Source organism: Phoca vitulina, unplaced genomic scaffold (genome assembly GCF_004348235.1).
Source record: "Phoca vitulina isolate PV1807 unplaced genomic scaffold, GSC_HSeal_1.0 scaffold28, whole genome shotgun sequence".
NCBI lineage: Eukaryota > Metazoa > Chordata > Mammalia > Carnivora > Phocidae > Phoca > Phoca vitulina.
This window is the reverse complement of record NW_022589731.1, coordinates 23,754,158-23,762,600: the sequence shown is the minus strand read 5'-3', so window position 1 is coordinate 23,762,600 and position 8,443 is coordinate 23,754,158. Positions and strand designations below refer to the sequence as shown.

Here is an 8,443-nt window from a genome sequence, read left to right as displayed (position 1 = left end):
TGTGCATATGTGTACGGACATATGCATGTATGTAATATACAAATATGTATCATATACATCTGTGTCATATTATGACATACACAAAAATATACAGCCAATCTAGCACGCATGCGTGTGTGTATGTTTGTGTGCACATACATATATATGTGCGCACATACACGGGTTTTCAGGTTGGTCACATGATCAAAAGTACTTAGATCCTTAGGCATTTCTCTCTTCTGAATCAATTGCCCATATATTCCCATCGTGGGAGAGGAAAAATAATTTTCCCTCTATCCTTCTGAGTTCTTGGCTGAGACCATTTGCCACAAAAGATAGGCAACGAGAGAAAAACAAGGATAGCTTTATTAATGCATCTACATCTATGGAGACAGGGGAGGTGCCCAGGAACAGGAGTGGAACTCTCCAAGGTGGTGCAAGCCACCACCTTGAACACCACCTTCAGCTGAAGACAGTAGAAGGATGGTGGGAATGGGGTGGGGGAAAGTGGGAGGGGCCCAGGAAAACCAGATGACAGAGGAACCTTGTGATGCAGATGGAAGTCCTGCACCTTCCCCTTGGATAAGGGTTTCTTGGGATTTAATCATCTTTCTTCTCCTGGTGTGGAGACAGAGACACACACAGAGATTTTTTTTTTTTTTTTAAGAATTTTTAAAACTTTAATACAGTTCAAATCAGTGGGCCAGGTTCACTTCAGTTCCTTCACTGCCAAACCTGGGGACAGGGACTGTTTCAGTTTCTCTGCCTTCTCCTCGTCTGTGATGACCAAGGTGTAAATGTATCTGTTGCACCGAACTTTAAACTTCACATAGAGATTTTTAATATAAATTTCTCTTACAAAAAGGGCTCTTCTTCAGAGCTCCTCTTGTACCTGCTGTTTCCCAAAATAATCAGCTCAAAATAATCCCTAAACCAAAGAGGCATATTTTGGGATGGCATATTCTGCTGCCCTTCACCACCAAAAATATGGTTCTACAAGGGGAACTGTGATTCGGTTGTAATCTATGCAGTGTGACTCATGATTGCTATAGATTGTAATAGACACACAAATACATAGCCACCGAGTCCTTATTAACACATTATTCATGCATTAATATTTAAGTAATATATTTAATTCTTATTAAAATGCATGCACTAGAAGAATAAGTTTAGAACTGAATTTCTAAAGAGCAAAGCTGACATACCTGAGAAGGGGCATCAGTGTTCTTCAAATGAAGAAAATGGCATATGTAAGACCACAGGATTCAAAGGAATTTGCAAAGTTTGAGAAACAGCAAATATTATCAATGTAAATATACTCCTTATTAATTATCAAGATTGGATTTGGGACTGAGCCAGGATGGGTCGGATCAGGTCAGAGAAGTTTTGAGCAAGGAGTAGGCATGACTACTCAAGACCCTGGATGTATGGATACATAGCATTGCATTTAACTATTTATTTTGAAATAATTATCAGCTCTCAGAAAGTTACAAAGATCATAGAAGTGATGCTGTGTATGCTTCACCCAGTTCTAGCCAAAGGCAACGGCTTGTATAGTATGATGGCAAAACTAGAAAATGGACTTGGGTATAAGCCACAGACCTTATTGAGATTTTGTCTTACATGCACTGTGGGTGTGTTTAGGTCTGCGCAATTGTACCACACGTGTAGGCTGATGTGATTGCCATAGTCAAGCACAGAACTCTTGCACCTCTTTGAAGATCTCTTCTGTGCTGTCGCTTTATAACCGCATCCATGCCCACACAGCTCTAGTCTGTTCTCCATCCTACAAGATCCTGCGCTCAAGAATGGCCACTAAGTGGAATCCTAGCGCATATAGCCTTTGGAGGTTGGCTTTTCACACTATGCACTCTGCCCTGGCGATCCATGGGAGTTACTGCGTGTGTAGATAGTCCACTTCTTTTTATTGCTGGGTAGCATTCTATGATATGGTATATACCACTTTGTCTGACCGTTCACCCGCTGAGGGGCATTTGAGTTGTTTCCAGTACCTGGCTGTTGTAAACCAAGCTGCCTGCCAACACTCATGTCCAGATTTGTGTGTGGACAGAGTTCTCATTTCTCTGGGCTATATGGTCAGGAATGTGATTCCTGGGTCATCCATTAAGCTTCGATTTTTAAGAAACTGCCAAACTGTTTTCCAGAGTCTGTGTCCATTTCCATTTCCCACAGGAATGGATAAGAGATCCAGTTTCTCTGCATCCATGAGAGCATGTGGTATTGTCGCAGTCTTTACTTTTAGCTATTCCCATAGATGTGCAAGAATTTCTCATCGTGGGTGTAGTTTGCATTTCCCAAATGTGTGATGATGTTAAACATATTTTAATGTGCTTATTTGCCATCCACACATCCTCTGGTGTGAACCGTCTGTCTTTTGTCCATTTTTGAATTGAATTATCTGTATTTTTGACTGTCGAATTTTGAGAATTCTTTATTGGAGTCCTTTGTCAGATATATGTTTTACAAATACTTTCTCCCTGTCTGTATCTTGATTTTTCATCCTCTCAAGAGAGTCTTCTGTACCGTTAGAGTTTTAAATTTGATGAAGTCTAATTTACCAAAATGTTTTTTCTGGTTATCCATGATTGACCATAATGTCAAAGATTACTCCTTTCCTAGTCCTTTGAGGGCAAGTTTCTTCTTGGGCTTTTTTTTTTTTTTTTTTTTTTTTCCGGTCTGTGTCTGTGAGGATTTCAGGATTGCACATTTGTCCAGTGCCTCACTCAGTAGAAATAGGAAATAAACGAAGAACCTGGGACACTCACCACTCTGCTGCCAGTTCCCTGGCCAGTTATGCTGTTTTTTACACCATTCAGTGACATGCTTATTTTATATATCATGTCGGTACATTTTAGCTGTACTTAGGGTGAAGGGATCAAGGAGAAGTTTGTATGTTCCACCTTGTCTGGAACCAAAGGTTGGCTTACAGTATTTTGATTCTGTTGTTGTGTCCTCATAGTTTCCATTCTCGAAATACTTGGACAACATTTTATAAATGCAAATGTTTGAAACAAATCATATCAACATTGTGATTTTGTGGAGAAAGTATTTTCTGGAACAAATCTGGCTAGATCCCTTTAAAATAAAAATAGAAACACTTGAACTATTTAGCTGTTGTGCAGAAATTGGTCACTTAAAATATTTAGCTGTTGTGCAGAAATTTGGTCAAAGAATTATTTAGCAAAATTGTTTGCATCAAGATTAATTCTCTCTCAAGTAAAATTTGCAGTCAAATTTGCAGCTAGGATTCACAGATCAGTATTTTTGTCCAAATATATCTATCTATCTATATATCTATATATATTTTTTGCTAATTTTAGCTTTTGCCAGTGTATACTTTCTATTTGCAGTCATCATATTTTTTCAATTTCAATATTTTCTAGATCATTTTTATAGACTTGGGGCTGCCAAAAGATTTCAATTCTTCTGACAGCTTCACCGAATATGTTTTAGCCACTGTCACTTTTATTTCGTGCTGATTTGTTTCTGCCGTAAGAATCCTCATGAACTGAATGAAGAATTGGCCTCTCATGCTTATTTCTTATCGGATGCTTGAGAAAATTATTTCCCCCAAATATTCCAGGATGGTTTGACTGTTCAGAATGGACAGTGTTTTGTTTTGTTTTGTTTTCATTGTCTAAATAAACATAAACCCAGCCTGTATCCTCAGCACCTGCAGGAAGCCGGGGCCCCCTGCCACACCTCTGGGCTCCACCCTGGGCAGGATGACCCAGGTCTGCGTGGGGGAGGAACAGCGGACTCAAGGAAGGGCCAGCCTGGGGGATGCCCCGCTACCCTTGCCCTGGAGGGAGGAGAAGCTCAAGTGTGGGAAGGGGCTGGTCTCTAACCAGTGGAGAAGGGTCTAGAACTAGAAGGGGTGTGGGTAGGGCAGGTGCCAGGGGAGGACATGAGCATTTCCAGGAGCAGGTGAGCCCGGGGTGCTGGCTTAATGGGGGCACCTCTGACAACATGGGGAATTCCAAACTCGTGCGATCACCTTTTCCTTAAACCCCCAGCCTCCTGTCCCACGGTGTCCTCGCGAGTCATGCACGCTCCGCCATAGGTGCATCCTGTCATCACACTGCGGCCCTGTCATGGCGTGTGTCACTCCGTGTCCCTCTCATCCAGACAGCGCCTTCATCCAGGAGGCAAACCGCCTGTGATGGCAGCAGCTTCAGAAGAGCAAGCCCAGGAGCAATGTCTCCTATTGACGTTTTCCTGGCAGAGGCTCCACGGTTGTCAGCGGGCCTGCCTGGCGGGGCCCGTGGGCTGGCAGCAGAGGACCCCTCTGACATGTGCTTGCTGGGTGGAGGCCCCTCTTCCAGGGTGACGAGGTCCAAGGAAGAGGAGGGGTTCCCCTGCGGCGTGCAGGGTTCCCGCAAGATGCACGGCTCAGCTGTCCTCCCGCCTTCCCTCTGCCAAAGCAGCGCGGGGCCAACTCAGCCCGAAGAACCCAGAGGTTCCGAAGGCCAGAGCTCCCTGGAGGAAGGGCTCTTGCTTGCTGGTGTTTCTCGCTCACGCACTGACCGGAGCTGCTGGAGACAGAGGAGGCGAGGCTGGCGGTATAAACCAACCACTCTAGAGCTCGTTCTCGAGGCCCCACTGTAAAAATGAGTTCCAGCCCCACTGCAGCTGCAGGCTTGGGGGTTCCTTGCTGTGGTAAATGCCTTCAGGGCCTGCAGGTGATGCTTGCTGTGATGCTCAGCTGTCCTGCGCTTGGATAGAAAGGAAAAGGGCAGACTTCTCCTTGGGCTCCTCTGACTCCTGGCCAGCACCACACCCCAGGGCCCCTCAACACCTCCGGCCAGGTCTGGCTCTGCTCACCTCCTAGGCCTCAACACAGGCTGTGGATCTCCTCTTCTCTCCCTCTACACCCTGCCCTTAGGGATCCTTCTACTGCCTCCTCTCAAGGGAGACCCATGTCTGGTCCTGGGCTCCAGAAGCAGATGTCCCCCACCCCTTGCCTCAGATGTTCTGTGGGTACCCCACAGTCAGTTCCCAAGGTCCTGCCTAGGACTCCTTCCCACTGGCCCATTATATCCCGGGAAATCCTGTCCCTCTGAGGCTCTCCTCTCTCCAGGCCGTGGAGAGCATGGCCCCCACAACCCCCAAAGCAGAAATCTCTCCATGGGTTCTTCCTCTGAGCCTTCTCAGGTCGGGTCTCCTGCCCAGGCCTGCAGCCCAGGCTTTAGTGACTTGCCATTTTCTTACTTGGTTTTCTGTTCCTTCTGGGCCTTTCCCTGCTGCTGCACCTGGTTTCCCTCCTCCCTCTATCAGAGGGAGAGTCCCTAGACACATATCTGAATGTGCAACCACCACATTGCCTTAGTCCTTGGTGGCTCCCCACTGCCCAGGGGGGAACCCCAGACAGTGAAGTTCTAACTGCCAAGTCTGACCATGGTCACCCAAGGGTCACCAGCTGTCCACCCTCCTTGAGACTCCTTTGCTTTCCATTCAAAAACACTCTGGACTTGAATCTTCCCTGAAGTCTGGCTCCCTCCCTGAAGACCTCCGGGGACCCCGGGGTGCGGACACCTCCTGTCCTTTGCTCCCCGCCCCCCACAGACCTCCCAGCCCTGCACTTCCTGCTGACGCAGGTGCAGATGCGTGCACAGCAGCCCTGGAGGCACCCGGGCGTTAAGACATAGTGTTCAGCTTACTTGGCTGGAGCTTTCGTGATGGCTTAGAGGCAAGATGATTCTGAAAGGAGGAAAAAAAAAGCAAACTTGAGATTGCACACAGGATCTCAGTGCTCCGGGGCTGCCCATTCAGCGATGCCCTGCTCCGGGGCGCCCCCAATAGCACCGTGGCGACCGTGACCATGGGCTGGCAGCAGGTCCAGAGCAGAGCAATCAGGCCCCGAGTTCGCATCCCTGCTGCTGAACTGCACAGTTGTGTGCAGTGTCCGTAACCTCCACTTCTTCACCTGAGAAATGGGAATAATCAGCCCCTACTTACTGCCGGGAGTTATGGGAACAAATGGGAAAGCAGAGGCAGCTGTACAAACACAGAAGTGGGGTGCGGGCTCCCCAGTTCCTGAAGGAGATGGAGCCGGGGTTGAGGGGCAGGCCAGACCCTCCCCCTCGCAGCCGCTGCAATCCAACCCTAAGACCACAGTGTGTCTAAAACATTAAGAATTTAGGAAATGCCTTTTCAATATGGTGAAGGAAAGAAGGAGGGCCTAGGGCAGCAGCTTTGGCTGAAAAGCACGCCGAGTGGAAACCACCATCGCAGGCCGGATGATAAATGTCTCTGGGGTTTCACAGCCTGGGGGGAGTCGACGTCGCTAGAACCCACAAAAGCCCACTTGACCTAGAGAGCAAAGCCATCCTGAGTGTGTGTGCTTCTGAGACCAGCCTTCTGGCCGGGCACGCAGCTCATGGGTGCAAATGCACACACCCAGAGACTCTCCTGGGAAAGGGGCCCAGGGGACTCCGTGACCCCTAAGTCCTGTGGCTGCTGGAGTCAGAGCCCGGCCGGCGGGCGGCTGGGGCCGGGGGACAGAGACGAGATGCTGCCAACCACAGCCGCACCCACGGACCCTGAGACTGAGGCCAAGGCTGTCACAAGCTGTCATGTGCTCAGTGGCCTGCAGCACGGCCGCCGTGTGACCAAAGGGACCAGGTGCCCGACCGCTTTGTCAAAGCCGACCTAGTGCACGTGGCTGTGGAGCGAGCACCTCCCGGGGAGAGGAGAGGCACCCTCACGGGAGCCCCTGCTTTCCTCCCCAGCATCCTTGCTGGCCCACAGCTAGACGAAGGTGCTCCCTTACCTTTTTTTCCTCCGACTTCATTTAAATGAAGAATGTTGACTTGCTGCCAAAGTCCACAGGAACATTCTCAGCCAAGTTTAATAACAGGAAGATCAACTTTGACCCTGATGACTTCATGAGAGTCTCTTATAAACAGGCTTCCAGGCTCCAGATATGGCCTCCTTCCTGCTGTGAATGTTTATTAGCAACCTGCCAAGGAGGTGGGAGCCGTTTCCCCGGGAGCGGCTCGGGACGTCTCCGCGTGTGTCCCCGTGCCAGCCCAGAAGTGCCTCCGGGTGGTGGGGGAAATGGTGCCACTGAGCCGTAGCCCTAGGGAAGCCGCCTTCCTCCTGGAGCTGGGAGCCAGGAGCGCCGCCCGCAAGGACGGGGCCGGTCTCTGTCTCCGCAGCTGAACGGGGACCTGGAAGCCAAGAAGACAAACGGGGATAAAAATAGCAGGCTCGGGAATAGAGTTCATTAAGCATTCGATTGTCTTTGCCCCAAATTATATTCCTGGGAATTTCACTTAAAATCATTTTGTACTGTATTTTAAAACAAAGCAAAACAAAACAACCAAACCTCAAACTCATCTCAACCGATTGCTTCTGGCAGATGTCAGTATTTTAATTCAGCATGGAGTGGAGGGGACTGAATTCTAAATTGGTTTGTAGCAGGATATATTCATAAATCAGTCTTAAAATATGGATGCTTTGTTCCCTAATATGAATGAACCAGTTAGAGCTCAAAAAATCAGAAACAGAAACCAAATAGCCTGAGACATTTGTTGAATAGTCTGGCACAACCATAGTATAAGTTCCCTTAAATTCAGGGAAAATGCGTTCAAATTAGTACCCGGCATATGCATATTTTAGGGCCCCTCTGCTTTCCTGTAAACGCTGCAGCCGACTCTGTCCCTTCTCTCCCAGGCCTTTGCCTCCCACACATGCACACACTGGAATTTCGAAATTCGACTTTTAAAATCTGCTCAAGGAGAAATAGCTTTTATGTACAAACCATCATCCTTTCCATCTTACAAAATTTTGGATGCACTTCACTGAAAGAAGGGATGCAAAGGGCCACCCACACTGCTTTGGGGGAGGACCCAGAACTCTCCCCACCCCACATGGGCCAATTGGTTCTAAGTCCACATCCTCTGCTGGCTCTCCCTCTCCTTTTGGAGGATTTGCAGATGGGTGAAGCACCTCTCCAGCCTCCTCTGTTCCCACGGCTTGCCTTTTTCCATCTTTGTTCTGTACCGTAGAACTGCCATTCACCCTGCACTCCCTCCCCAGCCTGGAGGACAGATTCAAAGACTTTCTCTTTCAGTTTGACCGAGCAAGAATATATCTTGAACACTTAACACACATTCATGTCTCCTTGGGGCAGTAATCCATTGCTGCCAAATACTAACCACATTCAAAGAAGGGCCAAGGTTCAAGTCCAAATCCATAGGCTTCTCTGAGCAATGAGGTAGGGGGTTTGACAACTTGGTAAGTATTCTTTCCTTTTGAATTGAGAGGATGTTGAGCCAGAGGCTGGCACTTGGCAGGACGAGAGGCTTGGGATGGAATGCCTCAAACATGTCCTGTCCTTGTGGCTCCCTGCCATTTGACTTCTCTGGCCCTCTGTCTCCTCATCTGAAGGAGTGGAGTAGTCATACCCATCAGACTCCCCTCCCAAGCTAGTTACAAG

General features: G+C 48.2%; 1 long non-coding RNA gene across 1 annotated transcript; it reads right to left on the bottom strand.

The window, feature by feature from the left end:
* Window positions 1-4,392: 4,392 nt before the first annotated feature.
* Window positions 4,393-7,116, bottom strand: LOC116643895. Its single transcript, XR_004301665.1, has 3 exons — window positions 6,773-7,116; window positions 5,661-5,700; window positions 4,393-4,715 (listed from the first exon to the last, which is right to left on the bottom strand). It is a non-coding gene; the product is annotated as an uncharacterized LOC116643895 (long non-coding RNA).
* Window positions 7,117-8,443: the final 1,327 nt, after the last annotated feature.